The 26922-nt window shown below is 42.6% G+C and overlaps 1 long non-coding RNA gene across 1 annotated transcript; it reads right to left on the bottom strand.

The window, feature by feature from the left end:
* Nucleotides 1-12809: 12809 nt before the first annotated feature.
* On the bottom strand, nt 12810-17769 carry LOC116791514. The gene is made up of 2 exons (XR_004358771.1): nt 17459-17769; nt 12810-13890 (listed from the first exon to the last, which is right to left on the bottom strand). It is a non-coding gene; the product is annotated as an uncharacterized LOC116791514 (long non-coding RNA).
* Between the last annotated feature and the right edge of the window lie 9153 nt (nt 17770-26922).

Here is a 26922-nt window from a genome sequence, read left to right on the forward strand (position 1 = left end):
GTGAGATGCACAATAAATGAAATGCCTCTCTATATTCTAACAGTATCCGCTCTACTACCTAGTGGTATTGATCCCTCATTTCTATGAAACAGAAATTAGTCATATGAAGAGGAACTTTAACTTTCATAAAACCGGTGTGGCTCTGTCAATAAAAAAAGGCTTAAGGACACAGTGGTTACTTATCTCCTTTTGAAAGAAAAATGCATGCAAACAGGGTTTCATCAATGGAAAGGACACTTTATGTTTCAGAGTTCAATTCTACTTAGGCAGTTTTAGCCATTTAACACCGTGACTTCCAACTGCTGTTTGTCTGGAAACTGGATACCAGCGAAGGTAACGCTCTGTCGTACCCTGGTTGCACCTGTGCTGTATTTTCAGTTTACTCTTAGGTATTACAATAGAGACCCTGATGGTATGCTTAGATGCAAATCAGCTCCTGAAGTGAATGATAGTAACACTGTTGACATCCAGTATATATTCAAAGTCAGCACAAGTGTCATGTTGGTGTATGTCTAGTGGAAGTCCAGGACCACTCAAGAGGTTAAGGACGTTGTTCATCAACTGGGAATGCAACTTGAGAAAGGTAAAGCCAATGGAATTAAAAAGAAAGGGCAAAACACCATGTGATTTGTCTGTTCAAGGGCCATATGGCATCTCTTTGGTACTAGGGGAAAAAGGAGATTAGTGCAAAATGTAAGAGCTGCTTCATGGGGCCTTAAGGACCAGCAGTTCAAAATGCCGGAGTATCCAGACAGCCTCTCCCGCATCTTAAAGAATAAATGATGTCAAGCTACACAAAATGTTGCATGCAGTACTTCTTGTTAGCTTGACACACATCCCAGAGCAGACCGATGAGCACGGGGCTGTTGCGTGATTGCTACATGTGTATGTTGTGCTGTACAGGTATAGCTGTTTTGTGACTGTACAGTTCTGGGGAGTTAGCAGGTGCTAATCCTCCCCTGGAGTCTACAGCTGAGGTGACAAGCTGTAGAATCTCTCTAGTGGCTTACTACAAAGAGAGGTTACAAAGATCAATTACTGTTTTCTTAAACTGCATAAAATGAAATTCTAGCTGTTGTAGGTGTGTGTTGTCCCTTTGCATCTTCATTGCAGTTTGGTGGGATTTTGTTTGTAACGAGAGTAATTACTGGTCTGTACACTTGCAGCTCTGTTGTATCTTGTGCTGTTGCTGCTCTCCAGGCAGATATAAGTTCCCTGCAGTTGGGTTCTGCTCACTTATCTCACCTGCAGGGGCACAGGACAGGGTCCTTGCTCTGAGGCTCTCAAGAGTAGCTGGATTTCTACTGATTAATCTCATCTGACACCTTCCTTGTGAGTTAGGAAAGCATGGCTGGAACAGTTTCTAACTCTTCGTTTCTGAGACAAGTTCTTCATATTTCATTTCCTCTTTACTTCCTGATTTAGGAATATGTCAGTAGGACAAGGAAACGTAGGTTCGGTATTTTGCAAGTTTATACACATTTGATTTATTTTTGAGACACAGGCAAGCCACTGCCAGTCAGTATTTCAGCACCTTGGTGGTCCCAGATCCGGTTTGAGCAAAATAAATAAATGGTATATATTCATATGTATATACTCAAATATATATTTTATAAATCGGTTTTAATCTGAATAACCTGAATTGATTCAACTGAACTTACAGCCACAGCAATGTAAGGAAACAAAAAATAGGTTCTGATATTAAAGTGTATTTCCAAACCAATAACTGTGAGAAAAGGACTCTAGGAAAAGACCCTCGCTTAATTTTCGCTCCTCAGTTTTAATTATTCTTTAAAAACAGGATGAAAATCATTGACAGGTCTGGATTTTTCAAACATCCCCTGAAGTATTACGTTATGAATGTCTTGCATTATTAAAAGAGCTATTTCTTAACACATGCTAAATTTAAAACTCCATTTATTAAATAGGAAAATATATGTATGTATTTAAGCAAGTGACAAATAAATCAAAAAATAAAATGCCAATGAAAAAACTTAACTAGTTGTCCTTAGCTGGTTTTGGACTTGCTTCTGTGTCTTTTTTTCCTCACTAATTTGGCAAAGGAAAAGAACTCTAAAGGGGATCTTCTAATTGGTCCCTACAGCTGTAAAACTTCTGATATGAGATAAAAACTCATGGAGTGTTGTAAAGCATTAACTGAGAAGAGATGAAATTGTTCCATCAACCTGAAGCCACTGAAAGCTATTCATTTTCCACTCTTTATTCTCATATAAGTCCTGGTAATGTCAATGAGAGCAACTTGCACTCTCAAAGCAAAAATCCACCCAAAGGCAACAATTCTTAATGAAAAGGAGAAGGGAAAAAAAAAAAAAAAGCCCAGGAGCAAAAATTTTCCATCTTGAATTACAAAACCCTCAACTTCACCACATATGTTTGATTCAAACAGTAGTTTGTTGGCTGTAAATTGTTTGCAATTGGAATGTTATATTTTTGGAGGAAATAATCCAGAATAGCATTCCGCCAAACTCATGATAATTTGATTGCACAGTCCATATTTGGGGCATATTGGCACGTTCACTCCTGTGTACAAATATATAAACTGTCATCTCCCAAGCAGTGAGAAGAAAATTGACAGAGGAGGTTCAGATGGGAGAGAAGGGAAAAAGTTGCCAATAAGGCCGAAGGCTTGCCAAAATCCTGTAAGTGAAGGAAACGGAACAAAATGCAGAGAATAGACAAGGAGAATGAGTGGCTAATTACTGTACATCCCACTCAGCTAAAAATGAAACATACAGGCACGAGACATCAGAGAGGCACATATTGCATAGGCACATCCTGACAGCAATGACAAAACAGTGTAATCACAAACAGAAAACTAGGAACCTTCCCCTCTTTGTTGGCAGTGTTGGTTGAATGTGTTCTAGCAGAGAGGCTGTTATTCCCCTGTCACTGCCAGTCCCTTTTCTTTGCCATGAGGAAAGAAATGGCTCAGTGAAAAGCAGGACTCGAAATCTGGCAGATTTTCTTGTGCCTGCAGCCTACAGGGCCCAGTTTATTTCCCATGAGGGCCAGTGCTTTCCCTGGCTCTTCCTCAGCTCAGGTGACAGGAATGTTGTGCGCTCACACTGGGACGTGTGTAAGTCTTGATACAAACCACCAGTTAGAAATCTGTGGCCACTGAAAGATCCCTACTTTTTGGTATGATTTGCTGTGTAACTGTGAGCAGGTGGCAGCTCTTGGTGCTGAAGTTTGTTGTGATTTTAAGATGTAGAAACTGTGGCATTTTTTTAATCATTTGAGACCTCTGTATGAAAGGTGCAATACTTGGTCAAGGGGTTATGATTTTTTCAAGATTTACCTGATAATTACCATGCATTCCTGTAATTCACCAAACTGATTTATTTCTTCATGTTGCAGTGAATATTAAGTGGTTTAGGAACTGGACACTTTATTATTTTAATCTAATTAAACCAAATATGGGCAAACGAAAGTATTCTGAAAGATTTGGCTGTAACTCAAAGCTGAGGAATCTGAACACTGCAGGAAATTACTGAAGCCCTTTTGTATGTGCTCATCTCCCTCCTCTGGGCACCTGGCTTGTACTTAGAGAAGTGCACAAAGTGGAATAGTCTCTGTGTAGGGGACTTTATTCTCACCTTTAGTTTATGGTCACATGAGTTGGCCATATAACCAAAAACTTCAAAACAGGGTAGATTTGATGAAGAAAGGAAAGGAATTGCATTGTATTTCCCAACAAATTCATGAGGGGTGCACGCTGCCAACTGAAACAGAAAGAAATTACAGCTGGAGGCAATTAACCAGATAGCTGGATATGTAGTGACTGGTGAGATTTGCAAAAGTCTTTGCAAATTGCTCGTCCCTCTCTCTTCAAAGTGGGTCAGTTCCTTGTATGGCCATGGATATGAAGGCTGCGGTAGTTCTATGAGGACACAGGTGCAGACTCACACAAGCTGAACCAGCAGCAGGGAGTTTGCATTAGCACAGCAACTGCACTGAGCTAATGAAGATACTTTGTTAGGGATCTCTGTCTTCTGTTTAAATGCCTTGAGGATGATGTGAGAGTGAAGCAAGAAACACTGGTCTTAGCAAATAATTGTTTTATCTGTCCTCCTTTTTACAGTATACTAGTTAGAAACTGAATAAAGACAGACCTCTCTACACTTGACCTCTTTCCCTGGGTGAATCCAATGCCTTCCCAGTTCTCTTTGCATTGGGTGAAAACCAGTCCCCCACTTCTTAGGCTAACTTATTCCCAAGGAGAGCCTTGTGGTGTGCTCAGGGAGCCCTTGCCATCCACCTCAATCAGGAACCACAAGGCTCATTGCATTGCAGTGTGGTTTTCAGGTAGAAATCCAGTTTGATGGCCCTCCAGTTTTGGAGAGCTTCCCCAGTTATTTCATTGAGGTGCCCAGTCTGGGACAAAGTAACTAGTTTGTATATTAGAGGTGAATGGAAGTTCTAAGGAAAAGGAAGGGGGTCAATGATGTGGACAAGTAACATCATCCATTTAGTTGTGAGTTCTCCAGGCACAAGCACCATTTAACTTCATTTTTGATTCCTATTCCATGCATATTGCTTATTTATTTCATTAGTAAACTGTGCATATGTCTACATGAGACAAGGTGTTCTTGGAAATATTTTGGGGTGTTGTATTAAAAAACAATACCACATTGTTTCTGCATAAGGACACTGTGACTTACATTTTAGGAAACTGTACTCTGCAGCTAAAAAGTGACTGCAGAATGGTCTTAATATTCTGTAGTGTGGTTTTCAACACTGATTTGCACTCACTATTCCGTAGTGCTTCTAGACAGAGAAACCTGTTACAGTGCTAATTTGTGTCAGGAGTGTTGTTGTGGAGGTTCCACCTCTTGTGGAGAAGGGGATGTGACTGCAGTGAGTAACTTTGCTCTTAGGCTGCACTGGGTGAATAATCTGCAATTTTGGGTTATTTAGTGGAAATATGTTTGTGAATAAGGCTTTCTACCATCTTCAGTTGGGTACATAAATGGTCTGTTAGTACTTGAGTATGCCTTAATTTCTTCCCAGTTGTACTGCAGTACAGCATGTACAGGCAGGAGGGTTCCCTCAGCAGTATTGATTATTGACAACCTTAGATCTGTCCTCTGGACGCTGCACCAAATGCAGGCTATCCCAGAAAACCAGGTGGAAATTCTTAGTCCTCATGTCCATGTTTCTGAATTATCTGAGCACAGAACAACTGAAAAGAAAATCCCTTGAAATTCTAGGAACATGCTGAGTATTAACGATCTCACACATCATGGAAACTGCCATGAGAAGATAAAAGATAGATCATACAGAAGGCAATCTTCCCAAAGATTACTCTATTGTTATGTGAAAATTTCCAAGGATCTCAATCAATCGTACTCACCATTTCAAATGAAAGGATAATTTATTTTAATGACAAAGATAGTGTAAGTAAGTAGAAATGGTAGAAGTTTGGAATATGTTGTATGTAACAAAGTTTCTTTAAAATTATTGGAAAATCACATTAGGAAGAAATATTATAATTATATGTAATTATGCTCCAAATATACATTGTGTTTGAACTGAAGATCAAAAATAAATATGGGACATAAGGTTACAGCTGTATTCCATTCTCATTAAACTCCTGATTATGTTTCTAAATTAAGGAAAATAAACCTTTTTAATGAAACAATATTTTAACTTGGGAGCTTTATGACAAAAATAGAAGTCTGTTTCAAATTTCATGTGGGGAAGAGGAACAATTTTTCATTTTGGTTTTGATAAGCTTACAAACAACAGCATTGGTCATAAAATGAAATGTTAGCAACATCTGAAAAAAAATCAGTGGCATTTACAGTTTCATTTTTACAAATTTGAAAATAGAACTCTTAGAAAATTACCCTAGAAAAAGTAGTGCAACACCAAACCTGGTCCCTTGGCTGGATGGAGCATTGGTTGGCTTCTGACTTGCCGTGGGATTGAGAAAAGAGGGCAGGGACTGTAAAGCTGTCCTTCAGTTTTGTAAGGCTGTAGGACTCCAAACTTCTTCCCTGGCAAGCAGCTGTCACTGGAGTATAGTGTCTTACTCAACACTTCTCTTCTAATTTCTGCTTCCTGGTACTGGAAAAGGGACAAATGAGCTTTCTGTTTGCTGCCTTAACTGCCCTGCAATCCTTGTGCAGAAAGGGAATGTTCACAGTACCAACTCCTCCAGCTTTCTGTAGTTTTACCAGTAGAATATCTACTAAATCACTATTGTTCGTGCACAACTTCCATTAAGGGAACAACAGTAGCTAACGAAAGCAATCAAATTAATTGGTAAACAGCATATAGCAAGAAAGTTATACTTCTCTCCTTTCTCTTGTAGGCTCCTTATATTTTGCCAGTTAAAAAAATCAGGGCACTATATCAGGTGGTCAGGGAAGCCCTGATGTTAGTGTTAGTGTACTGCTGTTAGTGTACTGATGTTAGTGTTAGGTGTTAGTGTACTGCTGGTCTGCAGATGATACACCCTGGTGCTCTGTGGAGGTTAAAGTTGGTAAATGCCACATAAACTTGTGTGCTGGATGAGAAATGACTGGTTCAGTGCAACACCAAAATAGACAACACATGACCAGCAAGGGGAGAGTGTGCTCCACACATTTTTTTAATCCTCCAGGATATCTTCTCAGAGAGAACAGGATTCTCCTTTGGAGGAAATATTTCCATGACATGATCTGCACGGCAATAAACTTAAAAAAGCAAGATTTGCTGGAAAAAGTAACTAACTCAATGGGGCAGAGATACAGACAAAGTAAAACCAGTTATTCTGAATAAAAGTAATCTTACAGGAATTTATTTTATTTTAACTAATGCTCTAAATTTGAGTTCACTCCTTTGCTTAATTTGACTTATATTGTTGAAATGTCTCAAGGTAGACATAGCTAACTCAGTAATCAAAATAATTTAAAAATAAGTATCCTACTATTGTTTTGAGCTGACAGATCATCTTGTTTTAAAATTGTTTATGTTCCAGCAGGTACTGTCAGAAGGAAAAGTGTCTCACAGGCTGAAACATAATAGTAAGGGGAAAAAGACAAGGTATTTTCTGAGGAAAGACTTGAGAAAATATGGCTATATCAGTAGGTACTTTTGCCATTCCAACAGATAAAAGTTTTTTGGGGTTTTTTCAACACTAGATATCTATCCTGATCTTTACAAAATACTTATTTACTGACAAAGCATAAATCCTGCAACATCTTCTCATCTCAAAACCCAAGTGATTAAATGAATGTCCAGTCACAAATAGAAGTGAAATCCAAGCCAGACATTCTGTTACCCAGAAATAAAAGTAATTCTCCCCCTCTATTCCTAAAAGTTTGAATAGATGATGAACCAAAGATGGATAATATGATATACCCAAAGGCTCAGTGAGCTTTGAGTAATTTGGAACAAGGATCTGACAATTTGCACAGCAGCTCCTGCAATACCCTGTGCCGCAGGCAAAGAGCTTTCAGTGGCATCCTCAGAGTTCAGAACGTTGAGTCCGCTGATGGGAACATTAGGTTCTCTGTTAAGTCCAGTGGAAACTATTTTATCTAACAGCTGAAATAAATTTTGCAGTTTCTCTGTTTCAACTTTTGATAGAAAAAACGGGAAGGAAGAGGTAGCTGGACGGTATGGTTACCTGCAACATAATTGAGGGCAGGCATTGAGGATTCCATTGCATATTTCTGTAGCTTTGTTTATTGCAGGCAGGCAAACCATTTCTTTCCAGTGGCAAATAAACTATTATTTTTAATCATTTTTGACTAGCAAGTAACTGCACCCTGTGAAGATAATTCTAAAATAAAATCTTCCTACTGAAAAATAGAAAAAAAAAAAAGACCAAAACAAAAACCCAAGTAAGTAAAAATCTTCTCTTTTAAAAAGAGTAAAAGCAGAGGCCAGGATAGTTCAGCAGTTTCCATTTACTTGTAAGGAATGACTAAAGACCATCTGCAGAGGAAAAGTCACATCATAGCCTTCCTACCAGACTGTGGCCAGGTTTATCATGCTTTCCAACCAGCAAGTTGCAAAGAACCACACATAGACTACTCTTTCCATCCCAGTGGGTTTCCATGCAAATTTCCACTTGTTGGCGTGGCAGACACAAAGCCACGATGACCCAGTGACACTGTGACTCCTACAGTCTTGAGAACATCCATGTGAACATTCTCATGTTAACAATCTGCTGCTGATCTGGGTGAAAAGTTGTCAACCACTCCTTGTCCCTGTTACTTGTCCCTTCTTTTCCTTCTCTATCAACATTTATGGCAGCTTGACACTTGCTAGCAGAACTGCATGTGTTCTGTCAATGTGATTCGATTTAAAACAAACAACCAAAGGAAAAAAAAAGATAAACTAGATAATTTGAATGAAACCTGTTCACAGACTGAGTGTATGTGCAGTTGTGTTGGAATGAGAACTTCCAATGGGAAGTAGCTAAGAAAAGATGGTGACACTAATCTCCTACGCTGAATCAGCAACGGCCAGAGGAAGGAATGAGAGCAGCAAAGAAAATTATTAGGCAGAGGATTAAAAACAAAGAGAGAAGTAGTATTTTACATTGCCCATAAATCACCTCTGAAACTCGTTACCATGGAATTTTGGTAATGCTTACATGATTAGGGGGAAAAAAAAGGAGGGGGGGCAAGTAAAGGAATGAAAAATTTATCAAAATCCTATTAAAATCTGTCTTAGATTCAGAAAGTTCCTGAACTTCAAGTAGCTAGAGACGGTAGTAAAAAAGCACTTTGTGCTCACTCTGTCCTAATGCTCTTTGCACTTCCATTGACCTTTCCTGTTGGAGGAGGATGCAGGGCTGGACACAGCCATGGTGCCACCATTCTTATGGTTTCAGATTTCATGTAATCAGGTCTTGTGCTATGTGAATCTGCAATCACACAAACTAAAGCTATGAAGTTCTTACCTTTTTCTGAATTCCGCAGAAGGTACTTGAAAAGTCTGGTTACAGCCCTGAAACTGATAAGCTGGCTTATACATACTGGAAATAAAATTGTTATTCACTCTCTGCAATAGAGCACTCTCATTTCTCTGCTATTTTATAGTGGGAAGGGAGAGTAAATTAGCTCATATGAGGGTTTCTGTGATTTGACCATTTAAGTGGATGACTTCTTCCATGTATGTGTGCATGTATCATTGTGTTTATAATTTGCATTTTTAATGATGCAGAATTCTTAAAATCAAGCAAATGTTCTTTTTTACTTTCCATCAAGAAAAGTAATGTGAGTTAGTTAATCCGCATAAAGTGTCCTGTTAAAAGAAATGTAAAACTTCTTTCTTAGTAGGACTAAATTTAGTCATTCTGAAATGCAGAATAGCTCCTACATCTATTAAATAGTGTAGTCTCAGTTATCATCTACTGAAGTACATCCTTTTCCAGAGTTGTAATGGAAATAAAAAGAATGATGAAAAAAAAGAGAGTAAGGAAAAGAAAATTATACTTGGTCCTTTGAAATTGAACATTTTAATGGCAATAGGATGAGGAGATGATATGTGTTGCAAAGGACTTTTCATTTGGATTATTATTTTTTTCCATAATTGGAGCATCCTAAATGATATCATCATATTTAGTATGTAAGATTAGATTATTAGCATGAGTAAATGTAGAAAAAGGACACAAAAAGACAAATTTCAAGCATTTGGCACTGGAGGAGCAGTACTAGCAGTACAAATTGACTCACCAAGGCTCCAGTCCAGCAGTTACCAATGTGCTCAAGTTCATAAGTGATTTTTTTCCGGTGGAACTATTCATAGACATTAGGCTGGACAGGATCCTAGGATCTTATAAATATCAGGACTAAATTAGTCTATAGGATTCTGGTTTTCTAATTTAGCTTTTGTTGCTACCTGAGTAGTGCTATGACAAGCTCTTAAGGGAATCTCAATTACTTAAAAATTAGAATTAGCAGACTTCCCTTTTGCTTCTCTGGGGGGTAAGAAGTGTCCTGGACATTGTCACCATGTACCCCAGAGCAGTGAGGGCCAACAACAGCTCCACATTGTCCATGTGCACTACAAAGGATAGATAAAATCAAAAGTAGAGAAGTCCTATGACTGTCATTTGATGATCAGCCAGCACCATTTCAATCTTACCCAGAGATCTTTGGTCATTTAACTCTGTTCTGTGTCCCTGTCCCCACAAGGTGGAACACTTAAAAGAATAAATCAGATACTTGAGAGGTGTAGGCTCGTATGGACAAATGTATTGAGGAGCCTAAGGCTCTTTGATTTCCCAGTGCTTTTGTGGGTCTGGATTGTGATGTTGACTATCATCAGCTTATTGAAAATAGCATAGAACATACCTCTTCACTAACTATTTTATTATCCCTAAATGCCTACTGCGGAGAAGAAAAGACAAGATAGATCCCCACAGGACTCGCCATGGAAACCCTGATCCTGGGAGGAAAAAACCACTCAAGATCAGTGCTATCCACTCTACACAAGTACAGAAGCCTTCTGGTGTATTGTATGAAAAAATGTTTGTAGGTGTAAGAATTATAAGTACAAGTATCTGATCATCAAACACTGACAGACACTAATTAGTAATAGAATTTGCATCGCCTACAACTCTCAAATATTTTTATGAATAAAGTAGTGGTCATTCAAATACTTGCAAATTAATTAAAAGAGATAGGATTCTACAGAAAACCAAATAAAATTAACCATTTTTAGCCCTTATGATTACTCACCCCATTCTATTTGTGAGATTATTTTTGTCTGATTCAGTGGAAAAAACATGACCTGTTACTATATTGTATTTTTTTCTGCTTTTTATTTTTTGTTTTATCTCTTGACTGTTCTGGAATACCCAAGGTGTATATATATATATATAAAAAAAATAATGCATTAGCTTCTTAGTGATTAGCTTCTTAGGTAGGACTTGTGTAAATTTAGAGCATTTAAAATTCTCCAGCTGGTTGCTACTGTCTATTCTGACTGTCTATTTTGACTGCCTATTTTGACTGCTACAAAATTCACTTATACCCACAAAATACTTCTCTTGTCCTTTGGTAATTAATAGGTTAGAAGAGAAAAAAAAAAAAAAAAAAAAAAAAAAAAAAGGAACAAAAATCCCTGTTGCCCTGGCACTATTAGAACAGGAACTATGAGCCTCTGAAAAGTATGAAATACCTTATTCTGTGTTTAGAGCCGATTGTACTATTTGGTGGTTGTGGCCTTGAAGTATTTTGATTGAATCTTAGAAAGCGGGGCTGATCTGGATGAATTCCAGCTGAAGCTACAGGAATTGAAGAATTAAGCTACAGAACATAATGAAATGATTCAGTCCCAAGCAATCTGATGAGCATCACTGTGTGTAATGGGATGTGTGTGTGGTTGTATCTGAAGCTGGTTGTATACCATTGATTACAAAAGTACCTTTTACACATAGTGTAAGATAATTACTTTGTATGAAAAGCAGACTATTTTAAAGCATTTATTTTAATAAATACATTTAGCACTAGTTTTCTGAATGTGGGTATATTGTTAGTGAGTAGTATTCAAGGCTAAAGCCCTTACCTTTGTCCTGATGCTGAAAACTATCAATTATAAACCACCTAACAATGTTCTACCAATGAGCACTCTCTTTTAGCTGCACGTTCCTATTCCTCTCTTTAAAAGACAGATATTGCTGCGTGCAGGAGCACCGAGACTGGGGTACATTGTTAGGACCGATTAAGGGGAGGAGGAACTGTTCAAATTTTAGGGTTCTTTTCTTATCAGACATCTATTGAACTGAATAGCATTTTGTTTTATATCACACTTTTTATGGCCTAGGTATCTCAGAGCTCTTTACAAAACAGTCTGTTTCAATAATAAATATTACTAGAATAGTGAATGTGTAGGCACCTATTATGTGATCTGCAATAGCTCACATAGTCTTTGGCATTTGAACAATGCATTTAGGTAGTAGGGTGATGGGAATACGTAAGATAGTTTTATTTGCAAGTGTTAAAATAGATGTTTAAGAATCTTAACATTGAAACCAAAAGTAGGAGGAAAATATTTATCCTGCAGTTTGTAATTTGGTAGAACCTGCCCAACATCCACCTGGATGCAGAGTTACAGTTGCCAAGAAAAGCCAGAGCAGTAATTGTTCAGTGGAGGGATGGAGCTCTTGAAAGAAATAGTCCCAACCTACAAACATCTCACAAGTGGTTTAGGACCTCGGTAAAAACAGTTCTTATCATTGAATAGTCTTTGTTAAAGTGGTGGACCTCAGACTGCGTGGAGTAGGTCCACAATTTCAGCTAATTTTGACTGTGCATGAGGAGAAAATAGGAGGAGATGTAATAAATGCTGCGGAGGCAGTAAGAAACAGAGAAGGGGAAAATAAGAAAGCAAGACAGCAAGGTATCTGTGCATCTCCTTCCAAAATTGCTGGATCAGCCTCAAACTGTACTGGCACAGGGCTGTCCTCTATGTCCTCACTAAAATTGCTAGCAGAGGCTATTAAAAAAACATGTATCTGCAACTCAGCCACCACAATTCACAGTCCATCAGAGTGGAAATTAGGGGAAACAACAGAATTAGCAAAACCCTGTATTGCCCCCAACAGAATAGATTGTCCTGAATGTGGTGTTCCTTACCAGGTACAGGTACGACAGGCTTATAGCGACATGGATGCCTTTCTCTGCTGTACACCCCAGAATCATTTTCTCTTTCTTTTCTCTAGATTTCTAGCTCTCTGTGCCCTAGCTGTCTTTTCCTGTAGTCAAGGTCTCAACCTCTATCTGCTCTCATCTCCCTTTCAGCTCCTCTCTGTCCCCCCTCCTTCAACCTGGACAACACTGCATCTCTTTTCAAAGCCTTTATTTTTAGAAGAAAATAAAATACATGAAATCTGAATGACTTCAAAACCATATTCTGGTGCTTTCTCTTGCTTCTCAGTCCACTATTGTTGTTCAGAGAGTGTATAGAGCACTATATCAAGTAATTGGGTATTATCTTCTGGACTGTAGTTCAGGCACTAAAAATAGCATATTGGTGACCACTTTGTTCCATATGCCTCCTTTATAAAAAGAGCTAAAGGTACTTTTTCAGGTTTTCCATGTTGGAACATTAGCTTCTAGCAGAGGTGCTATTCTTTTTGTGGTGAAAGCAAAATAAGTATGAGCTGGATATGATCATCACTTCCATGAAATTTCATAAAACTCATTGCCACATGATTATTTTCTGTCACCAGGTTCATACTCACATGTTCAGACCAACGTGTCTCCACTGCTGTTGTTACAGCATTGCTTTGTTGTTCTACCATTCTTTATCCTATGCTCTACAAGGCCATGAAGGGCACTTATAAAATTGCTCTCATTAAGGCAACCACCACATGGGCCACTGTTGTCAAAGTGGCTGATGGTTTTGGTGTTCAGCTAGCAACATGTCACAGGAGCCTGATTATCACAAATGATAAGCAACTGCCTTCTGCAAATCATGCTCTTACAAAGTGTATCACCTGGACCTCCAAAACTGAGGAACCCAAAGTACCTGGTAACTTTTTGCAATCTTCTCTGTGCTGTCCACCATCAGGCAGATGATCTTCAGGACTGGGCAGTGTTTTTTCATCTCTTATGGGGTAACTGGATGTGGCCTTGAAAAGTTGGCTTAAAGGCCTATTTGTTCAGAGCATCTCTTCCTGTGTGCCCCTTTCTGTTTAGTTGCCAAGGGACCCCTGGAACATGCCTATATTTCTGAAAGTCCTGTGGGTTATTTCCCCACTCACTTCGGCATCAGGTCGAGCTTCTATGCACTGATGCAAGGTGGTCTCTTACTTTGTTACTGTTGAGAAGAAGGATGACCAGCTGACAGTAAAATTGCTTGGTGATGATGAGCCCTTGGCTTTGTTACTGTGGTAAAACATACATCATTTGACAGCTGCTTCTGCATGGAAAAAAAACATAGATGATTAACGGTTTCCTATCTTTTCTTGCTACTGATCTTCTTTGCTTATGACAGATGAGACTTAGATGTCTTTTTTTTAAGTAACAGAGAGAGAAAAGGAGAATATTTAAACTTGTTCTCACCTAAGTCTTTTATGTTATCCTAAGGACCTTATTTGTAGTAGAGATTTTTGTCTGAGTTTCAGCTCTCCTAAAATTATGAGATCTGTCATTCAGCTTTAAAAGGGAATGTGTATTCTTCCCCTGCTGGATTTTTTTTTTTTTTGTGTAAGAGGGTATAATGCTAATTTTACTTATTCAGAAATTAAAATAGCAAACAGTTTATATGAGGTGTTGATAATTACCTATATTACTGTAATGCTGTGACAGATGTTGGCAAAAAGAGGCAGAAAATGCCTACAGCTGTGCACTCCATGACATCCAGTCTATACTCAGACAGAAGGCTAACAGATGTTCTGAACTGTCACTTTGCCTAAATGTTTTTAAAGTCTAAGGACCTGCTTTATAATTCACTAGGGCCTCATTTGGTTTCACAGAGGTCCTCAGAATTCCCATCTGTGACAATTAATGTTGAAGACTTTTATAAATCAACCCCTGTCCTTATTAGCCCTCTGCTAATAGATACTGTGTATCTGTATACTCCAGAGGCTTCTATTTTTGTGACCTAGTTATTAATTTCTATTACTTGTATTTGCCATAACTCTTGTTTTGAGAAGAAACAGATTTGGATGATTCAAAAGATTGATGATATACTATTGGCTGACCTCAGAATACCTGTATTAAAATATTCTTTATTTTCTTCCTGACTGCTGTAGTCATAGCTGTAAAATGGTAACAACTTCAAGCTACTTGTTTTCCCAAAGGAAAATATAAATCTTGGTGGTATCAAAATAGAACACTTAAACAAGCATGTTCAGCTGCCAGAGGTATTCCTATTCCTAGAAAATATTCTTTTTCAGAAATATTTAAAACATTTAAGGAGTACTTTAAAAAAAATGTTTCATATATTAAATTATGCTCTTTAATTTAAAAACTGAGGTGTTATAGAAGTTTTAACGTTAGTATATGCATATAGAAAAACTGAGGTTTAAAATAGTGTTCGGTCTTCAGGCTCCACCCAAATTTGCCAGCATACCTTCAGATAAGCAAAAAATGTCTCCAGTGTAAAGCAACTTAATACTTTATTGATAGTTGCCATTTCTTTTTAAAAGCTGGATTCCTGTTATACAGTAGTTTAATAGTTTAAATATTGTGCTAACATAATCAGTGTTTGGCCTCTTCTGTTCCCCAATCCTGTATAGAAGCAGAACTCCAAATTGTACATCTTTCTGGGTTTGTTTCTAAATTACTCCCCACACTTAATTACGAGGATGAGAGGGATGCCTTATTCCTCTTTGTTATAGGCTAAGCTCTCAGTAATCCCAAACAAAAGAGCCAGTTCTGGAAGATATAGGATTTGCTAGCAGGATTATGGTCTCATAGATAATGATGTGCAGTCAGCAGAAGCGAAGCTTTATTTTAATTCAAATAAGCTAGTAAACAAACCACTGACAAGTCTGCTGGTGAGAGTAACTGGCTTCTGTTGCCACATTGGCAGCTAAATTATAGAAAATCTATTATACCCTGTTCACCATATGTTTAATTTAATACAGATACAAATTAAACTATCCACAGTGCCTATTAAAATAACAATACATATTTTTTAAATATATGAATGTTTTAAGATACATTCCCCTGACCTTAAGAAGGGCAATGCTGATTTGGGAGGCTACAGTAAAACATATGCTGTAGTCAACAGATTCTCTTCAACAACAACAACAACAACAGTGAATTGAAAAAACACAGAATATTAATAGTAGAGTTTTGTAACAGATAATGAGGTTAATTGGGGTGTTTTACCTTCTAAGCATCTGCTCTTACACACTTCACTCCCTCTAGGTTCCTGGGCCTTGTATTTGATAGGAGTGCTTGATATCTAATCCACTGTATACTTTTTAATTCAGTGCCAGCTACTGTATGAGGTTTTTGCCCTTTTCCCGCTGCAAATAACTATCCCTTATTTCTGCATATTCTCATTTATTAATGTTCTTTCAAATAACCCGGGTTTCTTGACCTGTCAGGAACCTTGGAATTGCTACTCTGTAATACTTGTGGAGGGTTTCAAATTATGCAGAGGGATTCCTGCTTAGGGCCTGTGTTGTTCAGAGGAAGAAGTGTGTTGTGGTCCATTACGGACCCTGATTTATTTGAGGCTCTATAGTGGCTAGATGGGGAAAAAAATGAGAACAATAAGGGCAAGTATTGTGAGGGTCTAACTAAATGTGGATGTGTCCAAATTAACTGAATTTATCTCATAAAGTCAGTAAGTCACTGCAAGTTATGGGGCTCAGTAGATGTTGCTGTCATGAGGTGGTGATGGACTACTTGAAACCATACTGAAACCACAGAGAAAGAAATTAATTTCCCCAAATTCACCCCTTATATCTTAAATAAATGATGATGAAAAAAAGTGCCAGTCAGAATATTGCCAGTGAAGAGCTCTCTGGACTTCTCTGGGATCCTCCTGCCAAGACTGGTGCTCTCCTTTCCAGTTCCAGCCTGCTAACAGCAGAAATAAGTTCTCAAAACCTAAGTTTTGAGAAAGGACCTGCTTGTAGGTTGTGAATTGTCACCTTCTCCATGGTAACATATTCAGAATTTAGCATTAAGAATCATGTTTCCCACATCATTTAAGATGTGAGAGGCACATGCAAGCTCCATGTCCATGTGTGGAATTATGAGTGAAGGGAGTTTCTGACTCCTCTAAATGTGCAACATTATATACCGGCCACTAGACTGTATTTGTATATTATCATATATATACTATATACCATCTGCATGAGCATGAAGAGTGCAGTGTAAAGTGTGTATATATATATATAGTATGTGCACATGTACACTCATTGTTTATTTATTTTATTTTTATTTACCAAAACAGTTTTAGAATCAATATATTTGTAAGGCAGACATAGCATACACAGGAATTTAAGAGTTATTGCAAACAAGTTTCACTTATTTGATAAATTCAGTTTTAGTATGTAAAAAAAAATGTCCCGTTCCAAGGAACATTGCCACCTAAGGAATTGAATGTATAAAGGTATCAAGTGCCAGAGATATTTGGATAAAATACATAATATTACCAGTGCTATACTTTCTACTCTTCTTCACAGGAGAAAGTTATCCTGTGTGACCATGTGGTCATCTTTCAGTAAAGGCATATTTGGCACCACAACTACCCATAGCAAAAATATTGCAGTAAATGTTGAGGTAATAAATGAACAGGTCTCCCAAAGCAATCATGAAAAAAACTAAACAGTGAAAAACTCTACAATTTTAGGAGGCACATCTAAAGTTCCTCCATAGATTTCCATGCAATGAAGGGCCTGCCCGTCCTGCAAACCTGCCTCTCCTCCAGAGCTGCTCTTGTGCGGTACAGCTTCTTTCTCAGTAGCTGGATTTTCTACCGCCATATCCCGGAGGACTGGGGGGAGCAACCAAAAAAAAACCACCTGCTATCGGTGTGTCCCGAGACGTGGTGCGTTTCAAGGCTGCGGTGTGGTGGGAAGCGTGTCCATCCTTCCCGAGGAGTGTATTCCTCAGCATCCGGTGCCCGGACAGCACACCACGCCTCCCCCTCGTAGCTTTTTTGACTAGAAAAGCACGAACGTCGTTAAAGTGAAACGAGAAGGTGAGAACTTCTGGAAATGGATTGGGAAGCCCCTTTGGTCGGGAAAGAAGTCCCGAAGGAAACGCGGGGTTAGGGGTGGGTGGGCGAGCGCTGCTGCGGGCCCCGCACCCGGGTTCCGCAGCCCCCCCAGAGCCCGGGGCGAGGGGCGCGGGGCCGGCGGGACCCGTCTGTCCCCACCCGGGACGGCCCGGGACGGGTCCCGCGTGGCCGCCGACAGCCGTGGGCAGGCGGTGACTCGGGGCAGCCCGCTGATATTAAACTTTAACCCTCTTGTCAGCGAGCCAGAATGGGAAAGAAGGGCTTGTCCAGTTCGGTGTTAACCTCTACTCCTCCGGGGAAGATTAACTTCGGAGCCCCGGGGCAGGGGAGCGCGGTCCGTGAGCGGTGGAGCCCGGCAGAGGCTGTGGCTGAGCAGTGTCGGACACGGCAAGGGCAGAAATATTGGCTAGGGGCGAAAAATACCAGCAGCATCCTGGCTGCCCCCTCTTTTTTGAAACAGCGCCAGTGTTTCAGTGTTTTGTCCTGGGTCAGAACTCCAAAAGTCTGAAATTATTCTTTTTCTGGACACAGTTGTGAGTCAGACTCCGGCACTCAGCCCCTCTAAGGGAGACCGTGTCTGGTAAACACCTTATTGGTCTGTTCTGTTTGAACACACAACTTAGAGATATATCTATATATAGCTTATTTGGGGTGATCCGTTATTTTATCTATGCACCTGGATGCAGGTGGGGGGTTTTTTCCTAGCCTAAAATGAATTGTGAAAGTCCAAATCTAGGATATTCATTTTCCCAGCCCGTAGGATGGCTCTCGACACAGAGGCTTAAGGGTACCAACGCCCGTGTGAGAGCCCAGCCCTCCGCAGACCAGGGCGAAAAATGCGTGTTGAGATGCGAATTTCTTTCAGAGCCCTTCCAATCTGTGGTTCACTTTTTTACTTTTGTTTGTTTGTTTTCCTTTCCCTCCAGAAAGTATTAGAAATTGCTGCAAAGCATTAGAAAGTTGTAGCCATCCGGTCCACGCACTGCTGATTTCGTTTCTGGTTATCTGCAAAATGAGCTTTAAGCCAATTTCGTGCTTCAGGCTAAAGAGAGGGATTCGTATTTCCCTCCTAGATGCGTGGCATTCTTGGAATCTCTTTGTCAGCTTGCCGTAGGATGCTGCTGTAATTTGCCTGGAAAGTCTCTCCAAAATTTGTATACAGCGGTTAAGAACGACGTGAGATTTCTGAGCCATCGGGATATTCTGGCTGGAAAGAGAAAGAGATATCATCTTTCACTGATAAGTCAGTATTAAACTGTTCAGAACCTTGTTCCCATTTAACCCAGAGAACCACTGTAGGTGGTAAAATACTCATTTCCTGCTAATTTCTTTCCTTCACTGCTCTGAGAAATAAAATACATCTTCAGGAGAAGCGGTACTTTCTTCGCGAATCTTAGGAAAGTTCTTACACGATTCCCTGAACTTTGGCACGTTTGGATCTTCTATGCCACTTCAAACCTCCCCCCTGCCCCCCTCCCCCCCCCCCCCCCCACTCCTCCTTAACGTGTAAAGGCTATTGCAAAATGACAGGAGGTTGGTTGAACTCCGTGCCCGGAGGTGAGCTCTACCACCCTCCCTGCGAGCCTCCTCTTGGCGCTAAGCCTGGAAAGCAGAGCTCGCCCGTCCCCGGCAGCGCGGCCCCTTGTGCGGGGGCTGCGGGGCCGCTGCTGCGGGCGCTGCCGGCGGGGCCGCGGCCGCCGCTCCGCGTCCGCCCCGGAGAGGCTCCCCGCACCCTCCCCGCTCCGGCGGAGCGAGCTGGCGCGAAGATGTTTATCCTGAGATGGAAAATGGGTTGTTGAAAAACAAGCCATGTGCAAATAGTTTAATTTTCCGTTTTGATGCTTATCTTTGTCTCCCGAATTTCATCGGAGAGGCTTTAATTGGCGTGTGGGTAATAGTTCCTAAATAATCCCTTATTAGATGACTTCAGAAGAGTTGTGAACCAATAACGTCTTAGTCCTAAAAGTGAAAGTAGAATTTGAAGGCTCAGGTCAGTTTTTGTCAAAGGGCTCATTTGAGCATCTTTTAGTTTGCTGAAAAAGCTAATTAAAGAACGTTTGAAGGTTAAAGTCATTATTCCATGCTGTTGTCGTGCTACAAGTGAGCCAAGTTTTGTGAAAACACAAAGGGCAGAAGTCACAGAGGTGGATTACTGTCAGTCCAGGCTACAGAGGCACAGAGAACTGTGGCATTAATTCCTATAGAAAGGTAGACAAACACAGTCACTGACTAACAACTTTCCCGCAGAGCCCCATTGTCTAAGCACTTTCTTCTGCTTTGGGGCTCTCTTCGAGTTGCTACAGTCGTAACCGGATCCCAAACTAGGTAACTGGGCGACTTTCGGGCGCAGAATTCTTGACCTGTGAAACAATTTCCACGACAAAAAAAAAATCGTTGTGGGTCTTGGCTGTTCCCTCTAACATTTATTTCCCCCTTCAGCCGTGCTAATTTATTCATTACTTGACAGAAAGTTAGCAACGCACCAGAACTCTGCTGGAGCCCGCAGCACCCTCGGCACTCGCCGGCTCCCGGTTGCCGCTGCTCGCTGCGCTCCGCAGCCCGCGGTCCCGGCGGGGGCACACCCGGAGCCCCGTTTGTGGGGGCGGCTCTGGAGGCTCTGGGGAACTTTACGGGTGGTGGCGGCGCCGCGCAACAGCCGCGCAAAACCCGCGCAACAGCCGCGCTGTGCGGGAGCTGCACGCCGCGGAGGGTGCTGGAGCGCAGGGACACGCCGCGCGCCGGAAAATCCCGTGGGCTAATCCCGACGGCTGTTAGCACCGGTTTGCGCCTTTGTGTGTGCGTGTGCGTGGACAGCAGACTGCAAAGCAAGGCACACAAAGATAGGCGCGCACAGGCACAGCCGGGGCTGCTCAGCCTCGCCTCCCCATCGCCCGCTGCCTTCGCGCTGAGCCCCTTTGCCCCGCTGGCTCGTAAAGTCTGGATTTTTAGGTCTGGCCACGACTACAGATCTTCCCAAATTCAAAGAAACAGATGTTTGGGCTGATTATGGATGGGGGGAGGGGAGGAAGGATCCCTGCAGCTGCAACTCAAAAAAATATATTGATAAAATATTTCAGTGGTAATAAATACGCAGAGATCAGCTCGACCTTGCGAGGTCTTTATTTTAATTTTTTTTCCCCCCATATACAAAAATCTTTATCAAACCTCTATTCTATGCCTTCAATAAACAGAACCCATTACCTCACGGCAGCTTTTGTTGGCCTGTATACAAGTGAGAACAAAATGGTTATTCAGGAGAACGCTTTCGATTTTTATTGTGTGTAGTATGCACAAAGAGCAGTGTTATTGTATTAAAAAGAACCATCTGTAGCAGAAACAATGGCATCAAATTATCTTTGAATACCCACTGCAAAAATATAAAGCTTTTTTATTATTCTTCTGCTGTACGGTGGGGGACAGAGAAGTGACTTTTTTGTTGTTGTGGGTGCATTCTTATAACACACACACGAAATCAGCCATTTGGATTTTTTAAGCCATAAACGATTTTTTCCCCTCTTGTTCCAGGGACTGCAGTTAAAAGCTAGGGCTAGGACTTGGAGGATGTGTAGGCAAACGGAAGGAGAGCCGAGGGAAGAAAAACCGAAATGGATTCATTCTCTGTCCTGGATGGAGGAGGAGAAGAGAAGGGGACGTGCGAGCTTCCTTCAACTGCCTCTGTCCGGTGAAAAGTGTTCAGACCCCCGGGGCTGCGCCGGGCTCCGGAGTCCGCGCGGACTTCCACGTTGAGCTGCCAATCAAACCGCTCACAGCCACCACCCTGCTCTGGCACCGACATGTAAGTAGCTGCAGCACAACTTTGACATTCACAGTTTTTCCCCCCTCCTCCCCCGTGACCTTTAAAATGATCTGGAAGTGTAGCTTCCCACCTACGACCCGCCGGCCCGAGCTCCGCCGCCTTAACCTCGGGGAACTCGCGCGCGGGTTTGGACTCGGCTGAAATTGCGCGGCCGCGCAGCGCCGAGCGCACGGCTGGGCGGAGGCGCTCCCGGTCCGCAGGCTGCCTCTGCCCTGCCTTCCCCTTTCCCCGGGAGCACACGGCCCGCGGAGAGCGCTGGAGCGGAGCCGGGACGCTCCCCCGCCGCGCCCCGGGGGTGTTTCGGACGGGGCCGCTATTTCGGCGCTCCCCGCGGAGCGGCGCGCAGCTCCCGGCTGCGCAGCGCGCATCGCTCTGGGCGGCGGGCACGGAGCCGCCGCGGTGCTCCCAGCGCTGCGCCGCGGGTTCCCCTCGCCGGGAGGTGGGTCCGCAGGGCCGGGGCCGTGCGCGGGGCGCGGAGCGGCCGCCGCGGGGGTTCCCGGGCGCGCAGCGCTGGCGGAGGGCCCGCGGCCGCCTCTCTCTGCCGCCCCCTGTGGGCGGCGAGGCGCGTTCCCGGCCCGATCCCTCCGGCGGCGCGCAGCGTTCCCGGCCCCATCCCGGGAAAAGGGGGGATCAGCCCGGCGGGGCTCCCGAGGGGTATACCGAGGGGGGAAAGGCAGCGCATGACCGGGCAGCGCTCCGGTGATAATAAATCATCTATACGTTTGATTGCCTTCGGATGCACTTGGGGCTGGGAAAGGACAGATTTTGACACCTGGGCTCATTATAATACTGTTTAAAGAGAAGCTCTTTTTAGTTACAGTTAGCAAAGTTGAGGTTGGACTTCCCCCCTCTTCCCCCCCCCTCCCCCAGCCTCGGCCCTTTTTTTTTTTTTTTTTTTTTTTGGTAAGAATTTGGTAGATAAAGGTTAATCTTGGGCTGAATGATAGAGCTGTGATTGACAAGAGAAAAGGTGTTGAGGGCAGGTCGAGCTGTCTTATTTACAGCCCACTGCTTGCTATAGAGCCTTTGTTAGGACTGGAAAGCTAATTTAGTGCTGATCAAAAGCACCACAGAGTTAAAGGACTGGTAATGACTGCTAATTTCATTTCAGCCTCATACATCCCCAACTGCTGTAATTAAAGACGTGCTATTTAAATACAGGTGAAGGGGTTTTGTAGTAGAGGGAAAGTGGGTAGCCGGTTACAATTTTATTTAGTGTTAATATGGTAAAAGTCCAACATTTGATTTATGATTTTAGCGATTTGCTTTTTTATGCTCTTCTGCCCCTGCGGAGCGGAGCTGGGCGGTAGGGCCGGCCGTGCAGGGGCAGGGTGAGGACAGCGCGCTGCAAGAGAGGGATGCGAGCTCCCTGCTAGCGTGGGGTTATCTTATTTTTAATTATTCCCATCAAACGGCAGTCAGGAAACATCGGGAGCGCTAGGGAGAGGGGAGACGGAGGGGCACGTGTCAGCTTTTAAGTGCCTCTGCAGAAACTCGGGTCCTTATATTATTATTATTTTTAATTAAATTATTTTAGCACTCCACGGCTGGTTCGCTGGCTCTGAGGCGATGTAATTTCACAACCCGATATAACAGTTTCTTTCTGGGGAAACATCAAAGGATTGAAAGCTCTACATTTCCGTAGTTGGTTAAAATTGACAAAAAAAAAAAAAAAAGGAAAAAGAAAGAATTTAGCCTTTAATCTCTTTTTATCCACGACGACTAAAGATCTGTACTCGACCCCGCTCGGCTCCGGGCTCCCCGGTTTCCCCCTGGGCCCCCCCGGTCCCTCCCGGACCCCCCCGGGCTCCCCCCGCTCCTGCGGCCGCTCCGGGCGGGAGGCGGCGCCCCCTGTCGGCCGCGCCGGGGGTGCCCGCGGGGAATTCCGCGGGAGAGCCTCGCCCGCGGGTGGAGCGGGAGCGCCGGGACGGGATCCACGGCGAGGCGAGGAACCGGCGCATGGAAGCGTCTTGGAGTCTCTGGAGCGGGGGGGTTAAAGTAAGCACGATGAGGTGCAGGCAGGGGGAGCGGATAGCCCAGCCCAGGAGCCGCGGGCAGGGAAGCCGCCTCCAGCTTGTGCTGTTTGCTCCGTGGATATATAAACGTGACCAAAAAAAAAAAAATATTAAAATGCCACGGATTTGTTTCTAAGCAGAGCTTCCCATAAGCCTGGGTCTTATAGAAATGTCAGTGTGTGATATTCTCCCGCACCCAGGCAGAGCAGAGGTACTGCTGCGGGACCCACTGCCCCGAGCGGGCAGCGGGACATCCCCGAAAGAACATCTTCTTTATTGTCAGCGTTAGGCACAAAAATAAGGATTAATTTTTCCTCGTTCCCAACTTCGGTGTTCCAGTGCTGTCAGCAAATGCCAGCCTTTCAGAAGCTAGTGCTTATGTTTTCCTCCGAAGGTGTCTTAAGTAAGTCAGTGTTGACAGGTGTTACTTGTGAGCAGCCTTGAACGTTTCCTTTTCATTAAGGAAACATTTTCTAAAATGACATATGTTTAAACCCGAAGCAATAAAGTCGTCTCAATCCCCCCCTCAAAAAAAAAAAAAAAAAAAAAGGAGCAAAATAAACACCCCCTCCCCCAATTCTGGAAAAGGAAGAAACGTTGTCTTCAGTGAGTGCCTGGAGCGCGTTTTTATTTCCTCGTTGTGGAGATGACAGATTTAAAAGAAATCTGGTGATACAAAACGATTAACCAAAATATGTGACGGGCTGCATTGTCACTAACTTTTTAGATTAATTCTCTACTTATTTTTTAGGCATCCGCGTAGCTCTATGTAGTGCGTTTAACGACGGTATTTGCGAGTTGCGGTAATACCCAGCACGGTTTATGCGTCTTGCGTGCGAAGAGAAAGACTAATGGAAACCAAATTATTTCTGCTAAATTGGGGTTATTTTGTATCTTCTGTTGACAGCCTGGATGAAAGTCATAACGCCACAGATTTTCTATTAGAGGAACCCTATGGTTGTTGGTCTCACAATAAACTTTTCACTTTAGAAATTATATTCTACTAGATTTTTATGAAATATTATTGTTTGTCGCGCTGAGTATACTGACTCCATTCTTTCAGTTTGATCTCCTCTCGAGACTCCTAATAAGGCAATTCTGTAGTAAGAGCGCCCAAAATAAAGACATGGCATTTTCTATAAATAATAGTAAGAGCCCTGCACAGATTTCCTGCACAAGGAATTCCCAGATTTCCTCTACTGTTTCTTTAGTTAGCATGTGTTCGGTATACATAGCTCTGAAATTAAGCAAAAATATACATCTGTATGGATCTGCTAGTTAGAAACAGAGATATTGTGTGTCAATTACCACAGGAAACGGAAAAAATGCAGAGCGGTTCGTACATACGGTTTAACATCAGGAGGCACTTTAGGAAAAATTTAGTGACTCCTGCCGAAAGGTGAATGATTAACCCGGTTCCAAGAGAGGGGCTGTTAGTGCTCCCCTTAGAAACAGCAGTTGTGAGGGGGCTGTAAAGGGGTCGTAAACTCCCCCCTCTGAAAGGCAGAAGTTGGCACATAAAGTCAAGGGTCCCGACTGATCGGTTTAACCAAAATGCGGTTTTCCTGGGGGCTCAGTCGGTAACTCAGCTGCCCGGTTTTATTCCGCGGACTTTACTCCAGGGAGCAAATGCTGTAAATCTGGGATCGGGTCCCAGGCTTGGCAGACAGCTGGCATCAAAGGGGGGGTCAGCTCTATGCTCAGCTGGCAGCAAGAGGGGGTTAGCTCTCTGTTCAGTCTCGTTCATCTCCAATTGGAGGAAAAGTGCATTTTTAGTTTATTTATATCTTTTGGAAGGAGTTTTTTTTTGGATGCCGACATTTCCTATATCTCTCTCGAGTGGTGGAAGGGAAGAGTTGAAGAAACAAACCAGAAAAACAACCTCAAATGCCAATTTCCCACTTCACCTTTTCTTGCGTTCCCCTTGAGCCTGTCCCTGGCACCTGCTGGCCTGAACACCGGCAGCTCTGCCCCTCCTCTCCCGCTGCTGGAGCAAACCCAGCCCGCGGGCACCCCCCTGGATCCTTCTCCTCGCAGTCATCTGGACCCACCGGGAAAGCTTCCACAAGGGCAGGCGGGGTGTTTGGACAAGCCCCGCTGACCAGTGATTTCCACCAAAAAAAGGGTTGTGACACCCCTCGGACAGCACCCCACACCTCAACCCAACCCAGCAGTGTTACAGGTCATTATGTGTCTAAAGCGCTTCTCCGGCCGCCGCTGGTCGCAAACACATCCATGGCCTCGGCCCGGGTGGAGGATGTTCGGGGAGTCAGGCGGGCTCCCCTTTGCTGCCTTGGAGGAGCCTGAGACTCCCTCGCCTCCCTCCCCTGCTCCCGGGCCTCCTCTGGCGAAGGCTCTTTCAGGTCTTCGGATGGAGAACAGTGGATAGACACATGGAAAGTGTTGTTGTTATTATTTATAGCACCGTCTCTCCGCTCCGATTAAGCGCCGTCTAAATATGAATTCACAGTATAGACAGCTAGTCTATAATTTGAATTAAAATCCTCCCAACGAGCCCGTCGCTGGAGAATTCTGAAATCACAAGCCTAAGTTGACACAATGAGCCCATGGTGTCAATAAACCATGGGCGAGATGGAGAGATTGTCACTCTAGACCATAACAGTTCTGAAAGTGTCATTACCGTCTGTCCTGTCAATGAGCTCCAAATTAAGGACTATGAGGAACAGCGAGATAAAAGTCACCGTCTTGGCTCCATTATGGGCGATCGTGTCAGTGATCTGAGAATCACTGGAAAGGACTTTTTTTTCTTTCCTTTTTTTTTTTTTTTTTTTTTTTAATGTACTTTTCAAACCATGCCTCGGGATGCCAGGGTTTGAGGTGCACTGAGAGAAGCATCCTTGAAGCACCCCAGGCTGTGCCTCAGGCGTTCCCATTGAAACTGCCAGAGCTTCTTTGGGAAATGGTGTGAATTCAATGGAAGAGCCGGAATAATTCCATCAAAACTGTGCCGGGGCCAAAGAGGACTTCATTTGATTTGGGCGACACGTGTGATCCCATGAACAGACACTTTTTTAGACCATTATTTTCTTAAGTCAACACAAAGATGGTGAAGAGGAAAGAGGGAAATAAAATAGAAGCCTCAACTTTAGGAAAAGACAATACATTTGAGATAGCCCCTTCCAGGCATTAAGACTTTCAGAGAATGTCCCCAGTCTCTCTCTCCTGCGAGCCTGAGAGAGTTAAGGGGACTTATTCAGGAATTGGAAACCTTCAGTTCTGGATTTTTGTGCCTTTGTGGGTTTAGGCAAAGCAGTTAGCGTTCTTCAGGAGGGGTTTTGTGTTTAATATACATGAGTTCATTCAACTACAATGGGAAAAGAAAACTCATTTGTTCTTATAAAACTAGGAAGGAAAGATAACTTTAAATAGACTGCCAAAAAGGATCCCGCTCGA

The sequence above is a fragment of the Chiroxiphia lanceolata genome, chromosome 10 (assembly GCF_009829145.1).
Source record: "Chiroxiphia lanceolata isolate bChiLan1 chromosome 10, bChiLan1.pri, whole genome shotgun sequence".
Taxonomy (NCBI): domain Eukaryota; kingdom Metazoa; phylum Chordata; class Aves; order Passeriformes; family Pipridae; genus Chiroxiphia; species Chiroxiphia lanceolata.